At 46.6% G+C, this 18,129-nt stretch overlaps 1 protein-coding gene across 10 annotated transcripts in view; it reads right to left on the bottom strand.

The window, feature by feature from the left end:
* Positions 1-18,129, bottom strand: part of LOC141076171 (protein 4.1-like) — a 382,293-nt gene that overhangs the window by 259,116 nt on the left and 105,048 nt on the right. Inside the window, exon 1 of one of the 10 annotated variants that reach the window (XM_073563566.1) lies at positions 12,631-12,910. The exons of the other annotated variants lie outside the window; for them this stretch is intronic. The gene's annotated coding sequence lies outside the window, so the exon portion shown is untranslated. Of the gene's footprint in view, positions 1-12,630; positions 12,911-18,129 lie in introns of those variants that run through there. 10 annotated transcript variants of the gene reach the window in all.

Genomic DNA, 18,129 nt, shown 5'->3' on the forward strand with positions numbered 1-18,129 from the left:
GATCTAACTTCATTAAAATGAACCACGCATGGGTTTCCAAGGATTTTGTCCCACCTTCCTCTGATGACACATAGGGTGACAGAAAAATGGCTTGCTTTGGTCCACCTCTTCCTGGGACTTGACCTATTTCACCTTTTGCATCAGCTGAATGTCCAACATCAACATATGCCACTTTCTAAAACTCCCTAACTGTGCTGCCTCCCCCCCCCATGGCCGGGGTCACCACCTAGCGCACGACACCGTGCGAGTGCCGTTGCCCTGGACAGGTGGGTAGGCCGACTCTTGGGCGCGGGCACTGGTACAGGGTCCTTCATAGTGCAATCAAGTGTCTGACGGTGGTGGTGCACAGCCGCCGTCAGACACACCGCCGTACTATGAGGGGCCCAGTGCCAGTACCGACGCCCACGAGTGGGCCCCCCTTGCTTGGGCAGGGCCCCAGCATTTGCAATCTTTACCTCTCCCTGCTCCTCCACTGTGTAGTCTGGGCTGTCAAATCCATACTGTGCCTGACACCGTCTGAGCCTGCCTCCTGAGACATATATTTTGAATGTGTACACTATCCATACATGTTATCCGGGGATACGGTACCCTTTCTAACCTTTGTGCAATCACGTGCAATCCATACTGGGCCTAACACCGTCTGAGCCTGCCTCCTGAGACATATATTTTGAATGTGTACGCTATCCATACATGTTATCCGGGGAAACGGTACCCTTTCTAACCTTTGTGCAATCACGTGCTATCCATACTGGGCCTAACACCGTCTGAGCCTGCCTCCTGAGACATATATTTTGAATGTGTACGCTATCCATACATGTTATCCGGGGAAACGGTACCCTTTCTAACCTTTGTGCAATCACGTGCAATCCATACTGGGCCTAACACCATCTGAGCCTGCCTCCTGATGTATAGACATATTTTGAATGTGTACGCTATCCATACATGTTATCTGGGGATACGGTACCCTTTGTCACCTTTGTGCAATCACGTGTAATCCATACTGGGCCTAACACCGTCTGAGCCTGCCTCCTGATGTATAGACATATTTTGAATGTGTACGCTATCCATACATGTTATCTGGGGATACGGTACCCTTTCTAACCTTTGTGCAATCACGTGCAATCCATACTGGGCCTAACACCATCTGAGCCTGCCTCCTGATGTATAGACATATTTTGAATGTGTACGCTATCCATACATGTTATCTGGGGATACGGTACCCTTTGTCACCTTTGTGCAATCACGTGTAATCCATACTGGGCGTGAGAACGGCTGGCGAGCTGTTAAGCAAGCTACAGCACCTGTGGTTTGCACACGTAAGTTTTTCATTTTTTCAGGAATGACGGTTAGGCCTAATTCCGGAACTGCGGTTGACCTGCACTTACTGGGAAATCATTGTTCGCGGGTAATAATTGTAATCAGTGATCCCCATCACTAACGTTGTTCAGCGGGTTATCTGCACCTGTAAGCGACAAACGCTGGCCTTTTCAGTGTAGCGCACATGCAGCCACGGACATGTAAGGGCATGACACACCAGTTATTGGCCAATCTCATGTGCCAGAGCCTCACGTGTCCCTCTAGTAAGCCGGACTCGGACCGCGGGGCATGACGGAGTCTCGTTCGTTAACGGAATTAAGCTTGCAATGTGTGCATCTGTTCTGTAGCTGGCATGGTTGAGGTTTCCCAGGTGGAGTCGAATTTAACCGTAGGCTCCACTCCTGGTGGTGCCCTTCTGGACATTCCTTTAAGGTTCAGCTTTGCAACCATACTGCCCACGTAAAACAAACACTTTGCCTTCATGAACGCTGTTTGGAGGGTCATGACTCGTGGGAATAACGCCGCCCAATCAGTTAACCTGCTAGAGAGATCCTTCGTTGCTCCCAAGCATGACATCACACTCCCTAGGAAGAAGGTAATGCCACTGTGGCGACCGTACTCCTGGGGGCGACACAAGTGCACTGATGCCCAGCCACTGCTCGATGAATCTGCTGGTACATTGACCCAGACCACTACATTCCCCTCGCACGCTACACGACCTGAATCTGACCCTGATGAAACTCAGGTTACCCTTCCCATATACAGTTCCATCTTACACGGTGACAAAGAGGAAGCTGCAGATGAAAGTGCAGGTTCGGCCCACCCGCCATCAGACACACCACCGTACTATCAGGGGCCCTGTGCCAGTGCCGTCGCCAACGAGTGGGCCCCCCCTGCTTGCTCAGGATCACAGCACTTGCAAAGTTGAAATACTGTGCAGTGAGATGGAAGATGGGGACGACGAGGAATCCAGACAAGTACAGGGATTCCCTAGCGAGGAGACTTATTTGATTGTTTTCAATGTTGGGACAGCAATTTTTGGGGAGCACTATACTCTGGAGAATGATAGATGGGGCCCACCATACACTGGAACATTCCAAAGGTGGACATCAGACACTGGAGCAGCATTTACAGGGCCCATTATACACTAGAGCATTAGAAATGGGGCCCATTATGTTTGGAGCATTATTTGGGCCCATAAGACAGTGGAGCTTCATCCATGGGGACCAACATATACTGTAGCATTATGTGGAGCTCATCATATACTGTTTCAAAGATTATATGGGACCAATGATTCTGTATGGAGAAATAGATGGGCCTCGTCATGAGATGTAAAAAGTGAGGTATTTTTCATTGTACTATACCGCTATTTCTCTGCCGTATCGGAGCATGATGAGTTGTGGTATGTGTTAAAGGGGCGCTCTTTCGCCCAGGGCACATGAAAACCTGCAGCCAGCCCTCCCCCCCCACAACTTTAGCCAAATAACCCCCATTTTTCAGTGCGTAACTTGTATTATGAAGTTAATTAAGGTTGACAAGCTTAAGTAAGAAGAATTGATGCTTTTGGCATTCAAATGGGCACTGTAGGTGTTTCCTGTCCTCCTCTCACTGCCGACTTTTATTCCCCATTGACTTACATTGGGTTTCGTGTTTCGGGACGACCCCGACTTTTCCCTATAATCGGACGATCTTGCTCGACCCGACTTTTGGAAAAGTCGGGTTTCACGAAACGAAACGCAACCCTAAAAAACCAAAAGTCGCTCAACTCTAGTCATCGGCATAAAGATGGTACTGGAATCCATGGGACTTTATGAGTTGCCCCAGGCCAAGTGTATAGATTGAGAAGAGTAGGGGTCCTAGAAAAGAGCCTTGGGGGACGCCAACAGAGAGAGGGTGGGATGAGGAGGTGGAGTGGGAGACGCTGAATGTGCGGTTGGAGAGGTATGAGTTGATCCAGGATAGGGCGAGGTCTTTGATGCTAAAGGAAGAGAGGATCTGTAGTAGGAGGCAGTGGTCAACTGTGTCGAAGGCAGAGGACAGCTCTAGAAGGAGGAGTATAGAGTATTGTCCGTTTGCTTTGGCTGTAAGTAGGTCATTAGTAATTTTGGTCAGGGCTGTCTCAGTGGAGTGATGGGGGCGGAAACCAGATTGCAGATTGTCAAAGAGCAAGTTAGATGAGAGATGGGAGGAGAGTTCAGCGTGGATGTGTTGCTCCAGGAGTTTGGAAGCGAATGGGAGCAGTGATATTGGGCGATAGCTGGACATAGTGGTTGGGTCGAGGGTTGGCTTTTTGAGGATAGGTGTGATTGTAGCATGTTTGAAAGTAGAAGAGAAGGTTCCCGGAAGTTAGTGATAGGTTGAAGAGGTGGGTTAGAGATGGGATAAGAGTGGTGGCGAGGTTGGGGAGGAGGTGGGATGGGATGGGGTCAAGTGCACAAGTGGTGAGGTGTGATTTGGAGAGAAGATGAGCAAGCTCCCCTTCAGTGATGTTAGATAAGGAGGTTATAGGTTTTGGGCATTGGTCTGGTATACAAACGGGTTGTGGTGGTTGAATAATAAAGACTTGCAGTGTTTGGTCTATCTTGTTTTTGAAGTGCATGGCGAAGTCCTCAGCAGAGATTAGGGAAGTTGGAGGGGGCAGTGGTGGGCGGTGGAGGGAGTTAAAAGTATTGAACAACTGTTTGGGGTTGTGGGATAAGGACGATACAAGGGATGTAAAGTAGGCCTATTTAGCAGAGGTGAGAGCTGATTTGAATGTGAGTGTTGCTTGTTTGAGTGCAGTGAAGTCGGCTTGGGAATGCATTCTCTTCCAGCGCCGTTCAGCAATTCTGGATGCTTGCCAAAGCTTTTTAGTGGTGTTATTGTGCCAGGGTTGTCTATTGATTCGTCGCACTCTGTAATGCATGACAGGGGCGACCGAGTCGATGGCTAATGCAAGAGTGGCATTGTAGAAACTAGTGGCAGTGTCTGTCGTGGAGTGAAGATATGGAGGACAGTGGTAGGATAAGTCAGAGAGCGTGCGAGTGTCTAGATGTGCAAGTTTTCTGCAGGAGTGCGCGTGTTGCTGGACAATGGGTGACAGGTGAGGAGGACAGGGATTAGAAAGTGAGTAGATGGTGGTCAGATAGAGGGAGAGGGGAGATTGTGAAGTTAGAAAGAGAGCAGAGGCAGGTGAGACCAGGTCTAATGTGTGACCGTCTGTGTGGGTGGCTGAGGAGAACCACTGAGTAAGTCCAAAGGAAGAAGTGAGCGACAGAAGTTTTGCGGCTGCTGACTGGTGGGTGTCAATGGGGATGTTGAAGTCACCCATGATGATGGTGGGAATGTCAGCAGGGAGAAAGTGGAGGAGCCAGGTGGAGAATTGGTCAATAAAGGCAGTGGTGGGGCCTAGAGGTCGGTATATGACAGCCACTTGGAGGTTGGAAGGAAAGTAGATGCGGACAGAGTGAACTTGAATAGAGGGGAGGATAAGGGAGGGTAGAGGTGGGATTGGGTTGAAGGTGCAGTTGGAAGAAAGGAGAAGGGATCAACTCAACACAGGAGGTGACGGAAGAGCAGATCACACCAGAGAAGACAAATCTGGTCAATGCTTTTGCACCTGTGTAGAATCTCAGGTACAGCAAAAACGTGACCCGTCAGTCGAAGTCTGAAGGCCGACTGTGGGTGGAGAAATAAGCAATGTCTGCAATTAATAAGCATTAAAGGGTTATTACAAAAATGCCAGTAGTTAGGGGTCTCATTTCCAGATAACAGATTGCATTTTAAACTTCGTACAAACACCCAAAACAAAATAAGAACATTCTGTTTGTTCAGTTTTGCGGAACAGACAAAAGAAACAAAAATGTGGAAAACCCGTGGCATAACTGATGCTAAATGAAACAGGGGACCACAATGATGGGGTCTTTCTGGACCCCTTTGTAAGTCTCTTGAGAATGAGGAAGGTGGGAGGGTGCACAACACTATAGTTTAAAAAAAAAAAAAGTAAGTGTTCAATGGGGTCCCTCTTATTCTATTTGATCATTAGTCAAGTGTGAACAGATGCAGAAGTGCCAAAAATTATGCCATACACACGATTTTAATTAATGTAACACAAACTGCACCATTTTCTGTGGCTCATGTCTTGTAAAATGACTCCATATTATGCAAATCGTCTGAATGGAGTTCAATTACAAATTCAGTGGCGTAAAGGGAAGCGATAATCAGAAAATTGCCTTGTTTAAAAGTCAAGTTTATGTGTTAAAGGATTAAAAAAGGCAATATTTTTGCATTTTTATTTACATATCTGTAATAAAACTTCTACAAATGTCACAGTGGGGCTTTTAGACTAACTTCCTATTGTTTCAGAAAACACCACATCTTTGTATTGAAGTGTCTAAAGCCCCCGTTACATTTAGCGATGCACCAGCAATCACGACCACGATATGACCCGGTCAGGATCGCTGGTGCTTCGCTAAATGGTCGCTAGTGAGCTGTAAAACAGGTAGATCTCACTAGCGATGCAGCAGCGGTCGGCGGTTGTCACTTACCTGTCAGACGCGGCGATGATAACAGTCTTCCGCCCGCGTCCATGGCTCGCTTGTCGGCGCCAGCAGGAAGCCGACGACGAGAAATGGACCAGGCCGATCTCGCGCGATCAGCGATAGCCAGCGGGGGAAGCCGGTCAGAGGCGAGTGTCACATGTAGCGATATCGCTGCTGCGTCACAAAATCGGTTACGCTTTAGAGATATCGCTATGTGTAAAGCTCCCTTAATATGCTTGTTAAAAGGTCATTGAGAATGTAGGGGCAGCAAGGATAGGTGGGAAAAAAATCACTGTGATTGGTAGATACTGTGTTTACAAGATATGTATAGTGGCATTATCTGTCATTGTAAACCTACCTCTAAGGCTATGTGTCATGATCCAAGGTGGATCTGACAGTTTAAATGGACTAAGAGAACTTTTTTTTCTTTTGGCTAGGTGCCAAAGTGATGTGATTGCCCCCGGAGGCCATTAGAATTATTACACGTGGTGTCATTCATTCTAAGTTGACCCGGTGGTGGTGAGTGGTATCGCACCTTAGTTTTTGGTTTAGTGTGCACTTAATTACAAATCAGGTGTTAGGCTCTATAAAAGGGAGCCAGGTGGGTTCAATTACGGTTGGGTGATATTGTGTGTTAGGCCGGGGTCACACTAAACGACGCAAAATACGGTCAATATTTTACATGCGTAATACGGATGAATGGCCCCTAAACAGTGCTCCGTATGTCATCCGTAATCAAGGTGTGGTCGCGTATTTTGCGCATGTAAGCATCCTTATGTAATCCGTATGGCATCGCTATGGCGAGATTTTCTCGCAGGCTTGCAAAATGAACATTGTGTGGTCCGTGTGTAATCCCTATTTTTTGCGCACCCATAGACTTGCATTGGCGTACTACGGCCGTAGTACGCTGACAATCGCAGCATGCTGCAATTGGCACGAACCGTAGAATACTGATGAGAAATATACGGCTGGTGCGAGGGACCCATAGAGAATCATTTGTCCGTGTCTAATGCTTTTAGCGCCTCTCACTTGGCCGTATTCCTCGCCAGTGTGACCCCGGCCTTAGTCATTCACAAGGAAGCCTGGGTGAATGAAGGAGCTGAACCTGAGTCCTGCGCAGCCCAGCCAGAGGGGACGAGTGGCAGCTAGGTGGTCTGCAAGAAGGGCTGGCATGGCGCCGTGGAGTCACAGTTTATGGTGTTGGCAGGAAGTGCTTGCATGACTTGGTGGAGTGACGACTATGGAGAGAGTTGCACTCAGCATGCGGGACTTGGTTGCTGAGAGCTGGACTCAAGCATGCTTGACTTTTTGGGCAGGAGCTGAACTCATCTTTGGGACTCTGTTACTGGACTTCTGCAATTGGTGGTGGACTCTGCTCCAAGGCTGCACTATGGTGAAGGATCCAGTTATGGTGATGGATCCAGGTGGAGGAGAAGATGCACACAGGTGGTGGGCTCTGTTGCTAGGAGCGTACGCAACAGAGCAAAGCTAAGTGGTGTTTCTCCTGTATTGTCATTTTTCCTCATGTGTGTTTTAGTGCAGTGGTGGGATTAGTTTCCGCACCGACCAATTCCCTAGTGAGGGTTTAGGCCAGGACGAGCTAGGGTTTTTAGGTTCCTGTTGTGCGCCCGGTGCGGAACCGGCATAGGGAACGTTAGGAGTGCAGGGACACTGGCTCGGGGGAGCTCAGGAGGTCTCCACTTCCCTTTTACCTATTGCAGGGCCCCCATTGTTAATGTTACCCAGGTTCCCCCTTTATTATTTAAATTTGCCTTACTGGAGGCGGGGTTTCCAGATTTACGTGTAATACCTAAATTCGCCTGTTGGAGGCGGCGTATCCAGCTGCTCGTGTTTATTATTTAAATTCGCCCCACTGGAGGCGGTGTATCCAGGGTCACGTGCGTCACATGGGTTCGCCTTGCGGTAGTCGCTGCGTCCAGACACACGTGACCGTGACACTATGTGCCCACAATCAGGATATAGCAGCGTTTACTACGCAGGGTATATTTGATGCATCCAAAATGCTATGTTCTGTTTTTTCTGTGTGGAATGTTCTAATCACACAGGTAAATCCACATGTGTTCAGTCAACCATGCGGATTTACCACATCTAGTGAATGGTTATTGGTGAAATGACTAGTGTCTCCTCTGCAGATAACTGAAATGCTGCGGCTTGTAAAACCACACCTGGGCGAGTTTGCTCAGCATCAGACAAAAAGCACAGTAGCATGGGATTCATAGAAATCCCATCCACTATTCTTGTAACCTAGAAAGCAGCGTTTTGGATGTAGTGCAGGTAAGTGGTGTCCAAAACGCTGCTACTCCGGATAATGGGCACAGACCCTAATAATATGGAGCCTTGCCATAAAAGCATCCTGAAAAGGAGAGAAAGTACAAATAAAAAAAAAAAATAAAAAAAACAAAAACGGGATTTTAAACACACGCCAGACAAAAGCGCATCATTTATGATGCACCTATTGGTGCCCTTGTCACATGAACGTGGGGAGCCAATGAGTTGTCATAACAGCTCAAGCCTCCTAAGAGGACTATTTTAATACAGTAAAAAGTGAGGAAAAATTAAGTATGTATGTATTGTGAAGTAGCGATCACTAGCGGGTTGGGGTGAACTTGCTTGGCAGTGATATAACATACAGGATGACTCAATTTTTCCTTAAAAGTTCACCTGGGTTTATTGCTCCATATCCCCAGCAGCACAAACACAAAGTCAGCCTTTGGGTATGTGCACACGCTGCGGATCTGCAGCGGATTTGCTTCTGCGGATCCGCTGCAGTTCCACAAACATTGTACAGTACAATGTTATCCAATGGGTTTTCAAAACCACAGTGCACATGCTGCAGTTTTAAATCCGCAGCAAGTCAATTCGTTCTGCGGATTCCGCTGCAGTTTGACACCTGTTCCATTGTCCAGGTGTCAAACCGCAGGGGAAAACCGCTGGCAAATCCGCAGGAAAACCACAGGTCACTTTACCTGCGGTTTTACCTGCAAATCCGCGTGGAAAAATCCGCAGCTCAATCCGCACTGTGTGTACTCACCCTTTAGAGCCGAGAAAACAAAATAATGTCCATCAACAGGGCTTTGCTACCGCAGACCTGTGGGCACACAGGCTGTGCCATGTCCAGCAAGCAGGCTCTATAGCCTAAACACAGTCTCTCACTGACCCCGGTCAGCACAACATGGACTCCTGTCCGTTACCTGTTGGTGTCAGCCACACAGGTTCCCACTGACCCCAGTCAGTATCAGTCAGAGTCTGGCTCAGCCTAGCCAGCACTGCAACATGTGCTCAAACACACAGGCTCCATTAGGTAGCCTTAACCACACCCACAGTTGAGGTAACATCACATGCACTGGTCAGGTGACATCACCACAGGTCCTTAAACATACACAACCATATACCAAACACACACGCGTGTGTGTAATATAAATATATATATATATATATATATATATATATATATATATATATATATATATATATATATATATATATATATATATACACACACACATACACACACATATATATACACATACACACACATATACACACATACATACATATACACACACACACACACACACACACACACACACACATATACACACACACACACACACACACATACATACACACTTCAACCCCAACAACCGCAAGACAGATTTCATCAAGCAAGGTGTCATTTTAAACAGAACAGCAACAACGTGAACATGACACTGTCTGTAGTACTATACTGAGAAAACCCACTGTTTCCCTTTAGCATACTTACACATTGCACTACTCACAACTTCCTTAACAAATAATCCATTTAACAACTACAAAACACTTCTCAATCCCTAGAATGGCCACTCTCAACAGGAAGGATAACTGCACCAGCCACACCAAACAATGATTCAAACTGATCCTAAAATGTAACTATTATTCCACCAATATTAATTAAAAAAAAAGAGTGTTTAAAACACAGTTCTCAGTAACAACTTTACAAATGGCCCAGTTGTTAGAAAAGGAAAGCATTGTGCTCATTGCACAGAGCTTTTCCACTTCCAACTATTCTAAAACGTCTATAACACAAATTGTCACTCAGTAATAAACAAATAAGGAAATTGGACTTACTAGTCACATCATGTTCAAAAGCAACTTCAGGTTACAAAATAAAACAGGGTGTCTAAATGTACTGTTTTATGTTGTAAACTGGAGCTTCTTGTGCAACTTTTAGGCTGGAGTCACACCAGCGTATGGCATCAAATGCAATATGCTAATGATCCTCGGCTCCTACTCGGCTTCGAGTGGTAGACGAGTCATGCTACGGTGCTCCAATCCTCTCGCACAGAGGAGGATCGGAGCACAGCCGCGGGGGAGGCGGAGAAATGAATTTCTCAAATCACCTCCGCTGCCGGTGAATATCGCACCACACTCAGGTGACATCAGAGGGCTGTGCATTGTGTGACTCGCACCCATAGTCTTTTATAGGTTTGAGTCAGCCGAGTCTCACTGCACCTGTTCTCACATCCCAATTCAGCATGAGAAAAATCGCAGATGTGAGCTGCCCCACAGAGTAAAGGCCCCGTCACACACAGCGATCTCGCTAGCGAGATCGCCGTGCGTGACGGGGATCAGCGACCGGCCCTCCTGCCAGGTATCGCCGATTATGCGCGATCGGCCTGGGCCATTTTTTGATCGCTGGTCCCGCTGGCCAGCACGCATCGCTGCGTGTGGAAGAAATAGACCAGCGATCAGCGACGCTGGTTTCTAATGTGAACATCGGTATCCAGGAGCCGCGGCTTTTGGATACCCGCTGTTTACCTTGGAAACCGGCGCACACGCTGGTTTCCAAGGTAAACAGCTGGTATCCAGGAGCCGCGCGGCTCTTAGATACCCGATGATTACATTAGAAACCAGCTTGCTCGCTGGTCCTGATCGCTGGAGGGGCTGTCTATGTGACAGCTTACCAGCAATCAGCCCAACGATGTCCCAGAAATACCATCCATGTCGGATCGTTGGTGGGATCGCTGGGACATTATGTGTAACGGGGCCTTAACTATGGGCCAAACGCTATGCAATGTTTTATCACATAGCTCTCGGTCATGTTGTACCGTAGTGCGACTCTGGTCTTAGAGTGGAAATTATCCAAAATCAATATTTTGATACAGGAAAGATGTATATCTCTGTACCGTGTTAGCCAGTAGATAGAAAAATCTTCAGAATTGAGAGTCCTCAGTGGTTGATACCTTTTAATGGCTAACTGGAAAGATGGTAACACATTGCAAGCTTTCAAGACTACTCAGGTCTCTTCATCAAGCATTGACTAACACAAAATCTGAAGAATCACATTTATACACAACACAGAAAAAATGCAATAGATAAGACAAGTGATGCGAAGCAGAACTATCATTGTGGGAGAAACATAGATATTGGACCAGTTCATAGATAAGGAGTCTGGATATTTTATTGTCCTCTGATTGGGGTCTCCTAATGTGTTGTGATGCCCCCACAAGGTCTTAGGAGCAAATTCCTTAATTGATGTAAAAAGACATAAATCCATGCGACACATTCATTCCAGTACTGAAAGTGTCAAAGGTCATCATGAGCTTGAACTCCCAGACTCTTCTCTCTCTCTGGGATGTGAAGTTACTTTTCAATACCAGCAACTTCATATCCATGGTGTTATGATCAGGCATATTTGTAAAAGAAAAGCCAAGGTTAAAGGGATTAAAAAGTCAAGTCTGCAGTCACTATGTGACTGCAGACTTGTTAATCCTCAGAGTGCACACACTGCGAGTATTCTCGGGTGTCAGCGTCGGGAACACTGTTTCTGGCGCACTCAATTCAAGTGTACTGTGCAAGCCCGGAAACAGTCTAGTTGGATTTTGGCTGGGAGTATGCACATGTGCGGTCCCGTGACAGACAGTCTTGGCATGGACACCAGAAAATCCCCACAGCATGCAGGGTGTGCGCTGTGAGGATTCACAAGTCAGCAGTCACACAGTGACTGCAGACTTGTTGTTTTAGACAAGACAAACCCTTCAAAATGGTTATGAAAAGAGATCAGCTCATAAGCCACCAAAGCCACAAACTTCAGCTGACAATAAAAAGATACACACAATAATATATATTAGCTTTCAAACAGCTGTGATTCAAGCTCTGGACCAAATAGAATCACCCATCAATGACCACAATAGTTATAACTGTAGAGTTAGGCATAATAAAATGAAAAAACACACACAAAAAAACATACAGACCCAAAGTATCAGTGTGAACACAGATCAGCAACCAACATTCCCTAGAGCCAACTCATGGCTCAAAGGGCTGCATTGTTTAAATGGAGAAATGTTCCTGTGACTGAGAATCTTATTCAGCTATTCTCCTTCAAAAGGGCACCAGCTTTTGTCTAAGATAGTTCCAATAATAGATTGTCCTACTGCAGCACTTTATGTTTAGTCACATCTCTAGATGAAGTTGGTCATCCCCATCTGCAATTTGAAGTGCAGAAGAAACCAAAATGTTTTACGAGTGATCTATGTGGTTTCCACCTTCAAATAAAAGCTCTGCATAATTTGAATTAAATGAATGATACATCCAAGGAAAATCGTCAGCAACAATAATTTAAAACGTTAAAGAAAACTAACAGAACAATGTGCACACAACAAGTGGGTTTGCCTTTAGTCTACCTATTTTATAGATCATAAACTGCAATAATTGATATGGCATGCACAGAACAGTTACCAATACATGTCAAACACCACCGAAAATAGACAATACATCTAGAAATAACACTGACCTTTAAACACCAAGCATCAGCAATGGGTATCTTCTATTTGCCAGATACACCCCAGGTGCCAGCTGCTCCACCAGCTAATAGGTTATCATACCTCTACTAACACCTCCTCTCTCCACCTCTCTGGACTGAATGCCTTGATGCCCCCAGGAAAGCAGAGGGGAGGAGATAAATGTATTCCTGAAACCTTGCAGATGATAAACAATAAGAAATCTCTTCCATACAAACACTCTGGAGTCTCTTCCCACTATTAGCCAATAGAGTCCCTTTCCAGCTATTGTCCTCCTGCTTTATCTCCAATACTATGGGAATATTTTACAGGAATACAAAAGAGGATCCAGCGCGAGACAGTGTTATGGAGGAGTAAGGGGCGTATCAAAGTGGGGGAGGTGGCTGAGGAGGCTTTGTTTACGATGGATAAAAGGAGGATTTATTTATTTTGATGGACTTCAGGCTCAGCTGTAACCTGCAATCCCCAGGGAGGTAAAAGAGGGAGGTGAAGAGGCAAAGAAAGTGCCATACAAAACACAATAAGATGGATTGGTGATAAGCAAATCCATTAGATCATTAATAATAATGGAATAAACGTGCTGGGGTCAAATTAGACTTGGTTACGAAGGGAGGAGTGCCAGGTATCGCTCTCATAGAATAAAAATAAAATATATACACAGATAGATACACGTGCTGTTCAATTTGCTGGCGACCTATTGATTGTACAGTGCCTATTTTGTACCGGATTACAATCTATTTTTAATGTAACTGCTTCTTAAGACTCTCAAAATTGTGGTGTGCACATACTCTAAGGCCTCTTTCACACATCAGGTTTTCTGCTTCAGGCGCGATCCGGCGCTTTTGACTAAAACCGGATCCGTCAAATGCAATGCCGGATCCGGTTTCCCCCCCATTGACTTGCATTAGAGCTGGATTGAGCCGGATGGCCATGCGTTTCATCCGATTTTCGCCGGATCCGGTTTCTTTGGTCTGAGCATGCTCAGTAGCTCTGCCCACAGGACATATATAAAAGCAAGACAATGGGACCCTCAACCACACCCAACATGCCACCCAAGCCAAGAACCAGGAGCAGGAGAAGGCAGCAGACATCTGCAGCAGCAGCACCATCAGCACCACCCCAAATGGAGCAGCATGCTGAACAACGGGAGGGGAGTCCAGCAGCAGATGAGAGACGGTAATTATCAAATCCCCCATTCCTCCAAACTAGGGCTATGGAATATCAAGATATTCATTGGCCCTTTGTTTCTCTTTATTCAACAGCAGCCCAATAGATGCAGCAGCAATGGCAGCAGCAGAAACACCACCCACAGCCATGGAGTCTGGCCATGAGGAAGACAGCACATCTTCTGGGAGCCCTCCCTCGCATCGTCAGCGTTTGACGGTAAGTTTTTATTTCCAAAATCCATCATCTCTGTAATATATGTGTATTCATTGCCTTTTATTTCAAAACAGGAATCACAAGATGAAGAGGAGCTCCCAGAAGAAGAAGGAAGGGGTGGACAGACACTTGGAGTGGGCTCACAATTGGTAAGTTTTTTGCATCAAACGCAGAAACACAACATCACACTACACACAACACATAGAAAACAATGTTCTGCAGACCACACACAGCAAACAAATGCCTACATCCAAAGACATAACATTTTTTGTTTTCTTCTCTAGTCTTCCCAATCTGGTGCTCGTCCAAGAGGTCCTCGCAGTGCCTCCCAGGGTCGTCGGCGACAGCAACGCGGCGGTCACCAGCGTGTAAGTATAAATATTTTTGCTTTGTTTTTTTTGCACTTTTTATTTCATTTCTTTTGTGGAGGCTAATTATGTTATTTTTGTCTTTTTCTTTAACAGCCTTCACAGCGTGCTCCCGACTCTGACGGTGAGGATGGAGGGATTGATGTGGACCGCCTCATCGATCTCGTCAGAGAAAGGGAGCCGCTCTGGAAAATGGCTGACCGCCGCCACGCTGACCTGATCGTTACCTGACGACTCTAGGAGGAAATCTGTTCGCTCCTAGTGGACCGCTGGGAGGACCTCGAAGCTCGGGCCCAGATTAAAGAGCGTAAGTATATACAGTACCGGTTGCTTGATTTAAACCAGTGTTTCCCGAACTCCAGTCCTCGTGGTCCCCACGGATCATGTGTTCAGGATTTCTATTTACTTTGGAAATCCTGAAAACATGACCCCTGGGGACCATGAGGACTGGAGTTTGGGAAACACTGATGTTGTATACTAACCACTTTGTCCTTTCTCGTTTCAGGGGAGAGAATTGTGAAGCGGTGGCGGTCTGTGAGGGATCGTTTCAAGAAGGAGTTCAATAAAGAGATGCGGGCCCCGAGTGGATCTGGAGGACGCAGGAGCAAGTACAAGTACGCACGAGCCCTGTCGTTCCTCCGGGAGACAATGCTCACCAGAAGGTAAATATTACACACCACATGTGACAAAAAAATGTTTAGATGTAAATTTTTTTTTTCAGCCAGGGCCATACCATGTCACTATTTTAATTGTTTTTTTTTCTCTTTATTCCACAGCACGGTGCGCAGCACTCGGGAGCCTGCACGATTGGACCCTTCTGAGGCGATCCCTGAGGAGACCGGCACCGAGGGACACTTCGACCGCCCCGGTACGTCTGCACCTTCCCAGCCTTCCCACACATTCGACCCATCTGTCCCATCCACCAGCACAGGAGCATCGTGGCCGCCTACATTACATGAAGCTGCTGGTGAGGAGATCGCTTTCCCTTTACCCCACCCTTCTGCCCCTGCCACCTCTAGTACACCTGCGGGTACTGGGCGGCAGCGGCAGAGGGGTCAGGAAAAGACTTATGCGCCAGAGTTCTTGCATCTGAATGCATCTTTCCAGAACTGTCTAAAAGTCTTGTCAGAGCAAATCTCCGCAGGCTATCAGCAGATCAACTCCAGCATTCTGGAGGTGAAGACACTTCTGCAAACCATGCATTCAGAAGCAAGATCTTCGCCAAACCACACCTTTTTCAGGTCTGTTGTGGAGCGCATGGAAACGCTCTCTCCTGCCCAGCAGATGCATGTAATGCATTCATGCCACGCTGCTCTCCAGCAAGTTACCTCCCAACCTCCTCCTCCCACCACAGTAGTTCCTCCACCTGCACCCCCTCCAGCCACTTTCCATCCTCCCCCTCCTATTACATACCAGCAACCTCCCCAGCACCAGCAACCTCCCCAGCACCAGCAACCTCCCCACTTCCAGCAACCTGCCCCGTACCAGACATCTCCCCACTTCCAGCAACCTGCCCCGTACCAGACATCTCCCCACTTCCAGCAACCTGCCCCGTACCAGACATCTCCCCACTTCCAGCAACCTGCCCCGTACCAGACATCTCCCCACTTCCAGCAACCTGCCCCGTACCAGACATCTCCCCACTTCCAGCAACCTGCCCCGTACCAGACATCTCCCCACTTCCAGCAACCTGCCCCGTACCAGACATCTCCCCACTTCCAGCAACCTGCCCCGTACCAGACATCTCCCCACTTCCAGCAACCTGCCCCGTACCAGACATCTCCCCACTTCCAGCAACCTGCCCCGTACCAGACATCTCCCCACTTCCAGCAACCTGCCCCGTACCAGACATCTCCCCACTTCCAGCAACCTGCCCCATACCAAACTCCTTCCCCATACAACTTGCCATCAACATCATCTGCTCCTACAGTCCCTGCCCAACCCTCCACTCCACCACCCACCACCTCTTCTGCTTCCCACATGTCCACCCATTCTGTAGTTTTTTCCACACCTTCACCTCTAACTGTTCCTTCCCCACCACGATCCCAGTCCTCTCTCCACACTCCCAGTGTCGAAGTGTCCCGCAGCCCCTACAGCAGTATTTCCACCACACACTACACAGATTTATAATGTGTGTATTTAAATAAAAATGACCAGTTTTATGGTTTAAAAGCTTTATTAAACAAGTTTATTAAAATTTTAAAAAAGTTTACGAAAAAAACATTTTTCAATGAAAGTTAAATTATTTTACACTGGTTGTCTGTCATTTCTTTCTGCGGCGAAAAAGGTTAAATACAGGGTATTTAAAAGGTGAAATGGTATTCAAAACTAGGTATATAACTGTGGGTAAATTTTAGCTTTTTGCCACAGTTGTGTTCCTGGTTGTATTTGAAGCAAAGTATTTCACCTAAAAAGTTGTGTTTATTGTTGGTGATTTCATAACAATGTACACAACTTTTGTTAAAAGGTGAAATACTCTGCATAAAACACAACCAGGTACACACCTGTGGCCTAAAGCTAAAAATAGAGACCATGACAAGATAGCCAACTTTGGTTGGCAAAGGTATATACTGTTGGTACAGAAGGTACACAAGTTTGGTTGGGCACAAATCTTTCACACTCTGTCATCCTGCCAGTGTACTCTGCCTTGAGGTGACAAAGTATAGTGCAAAATTGTCCCTCATTACTGAAACCGTCACAGAACTTCTAGTGGTAATGTCATGGTAATCTTGCAAGGTGGTTTCTTCAGAGGTGTCCTCAATGGAAATGGGTTCCTTGCAGATAACAAAATTGTGGAGTACCACGCACGCTTTGATCACCTCGTCCACAGTTTCTGTCTTGAGGTTGATCGCAGTCAATAGGACCCGCCATTTGGCTGTCAGAATACCAAAGGTACATTCAACCATTCTTCTTGCTCTTGTGAGGCGGTAATTAAAAATGCGTTTTGGTCTTGTCAATCCTCTGCTAGAGTACGGTTTCAAAAGGTGTTCTGACAGCTGGAAGGCTTCATCCCCTACACAGACAAATGGCATAGGTGGACCAGATGTTTGCGGCAGCGGTCTAGGTGGTGGGAACTGGAAGGTGTTTCCATACAGTTTACGCCCCATGGCAGACAGTTTGAAAACTTGAGAGTCATTGGAGCGGCCATAGGCCCCAATATCAACCGCAATAAATTTGTATTCCGCGTCAGCGATGGCCATGAGGACAATTGAAAAATATTTCTTGTAATTGAAATATTCCGATCCAGCTGGCTTTACAATGCGGATATGTTTCCCGTCCACAGCGCCCAAGCAGTTGGGAAACTGACATATCTGTTGAAACTTGTCAGCAATTTCAATCCACCTCTCTGTTGTGGGCTCTGGTAAAAACTCTTCAGCTAAGGAGTCCCACAGTGCACGGCATGTGTACTTCACTATTCCAGATATGGTGGAAATCCCGAGTCTGTACTGGAAATGCAGTGACGAAAGGGATTCTCCAGTTGCAAGAAATCTGTGGGGAATTAAAAAACAATAAATTAGTTTTAAATCACAGCATTACATACCAAAACTGAGCTATAACACTTGGAGATACAAACTACCACCAACAAGATTGCAGTGAAAGTGTGCTCTGATGCGATCACATCCAATAAATGTGGCTTACCTTAAAGTCACCATCAGACGCTCTGTGGGTGAAACAGAGAAGCGGCAATAGGTGTCCGCTTTTCTTATGAGGTATGCAATGCGCTCCACCAAGTAATCAAAATTC

This window comes from Dendrobates tinctorius, unplaced genomic scaffold, assembly GCF_039654945.1.
Source record: "Dendrobates tinctorius isolate UK_male_01 unplaced genomic scaffold, ASM3965494v1 ptg000015l, whole genome shotgun sequence".
Classification (NCBI taxonomy): domain Eukaryota; kingdom Metazoa; phylum Chordata; class Amphibia; order Anura; family Dendrobatidae; genus Dendrobates; species Dendrobates tinctorius.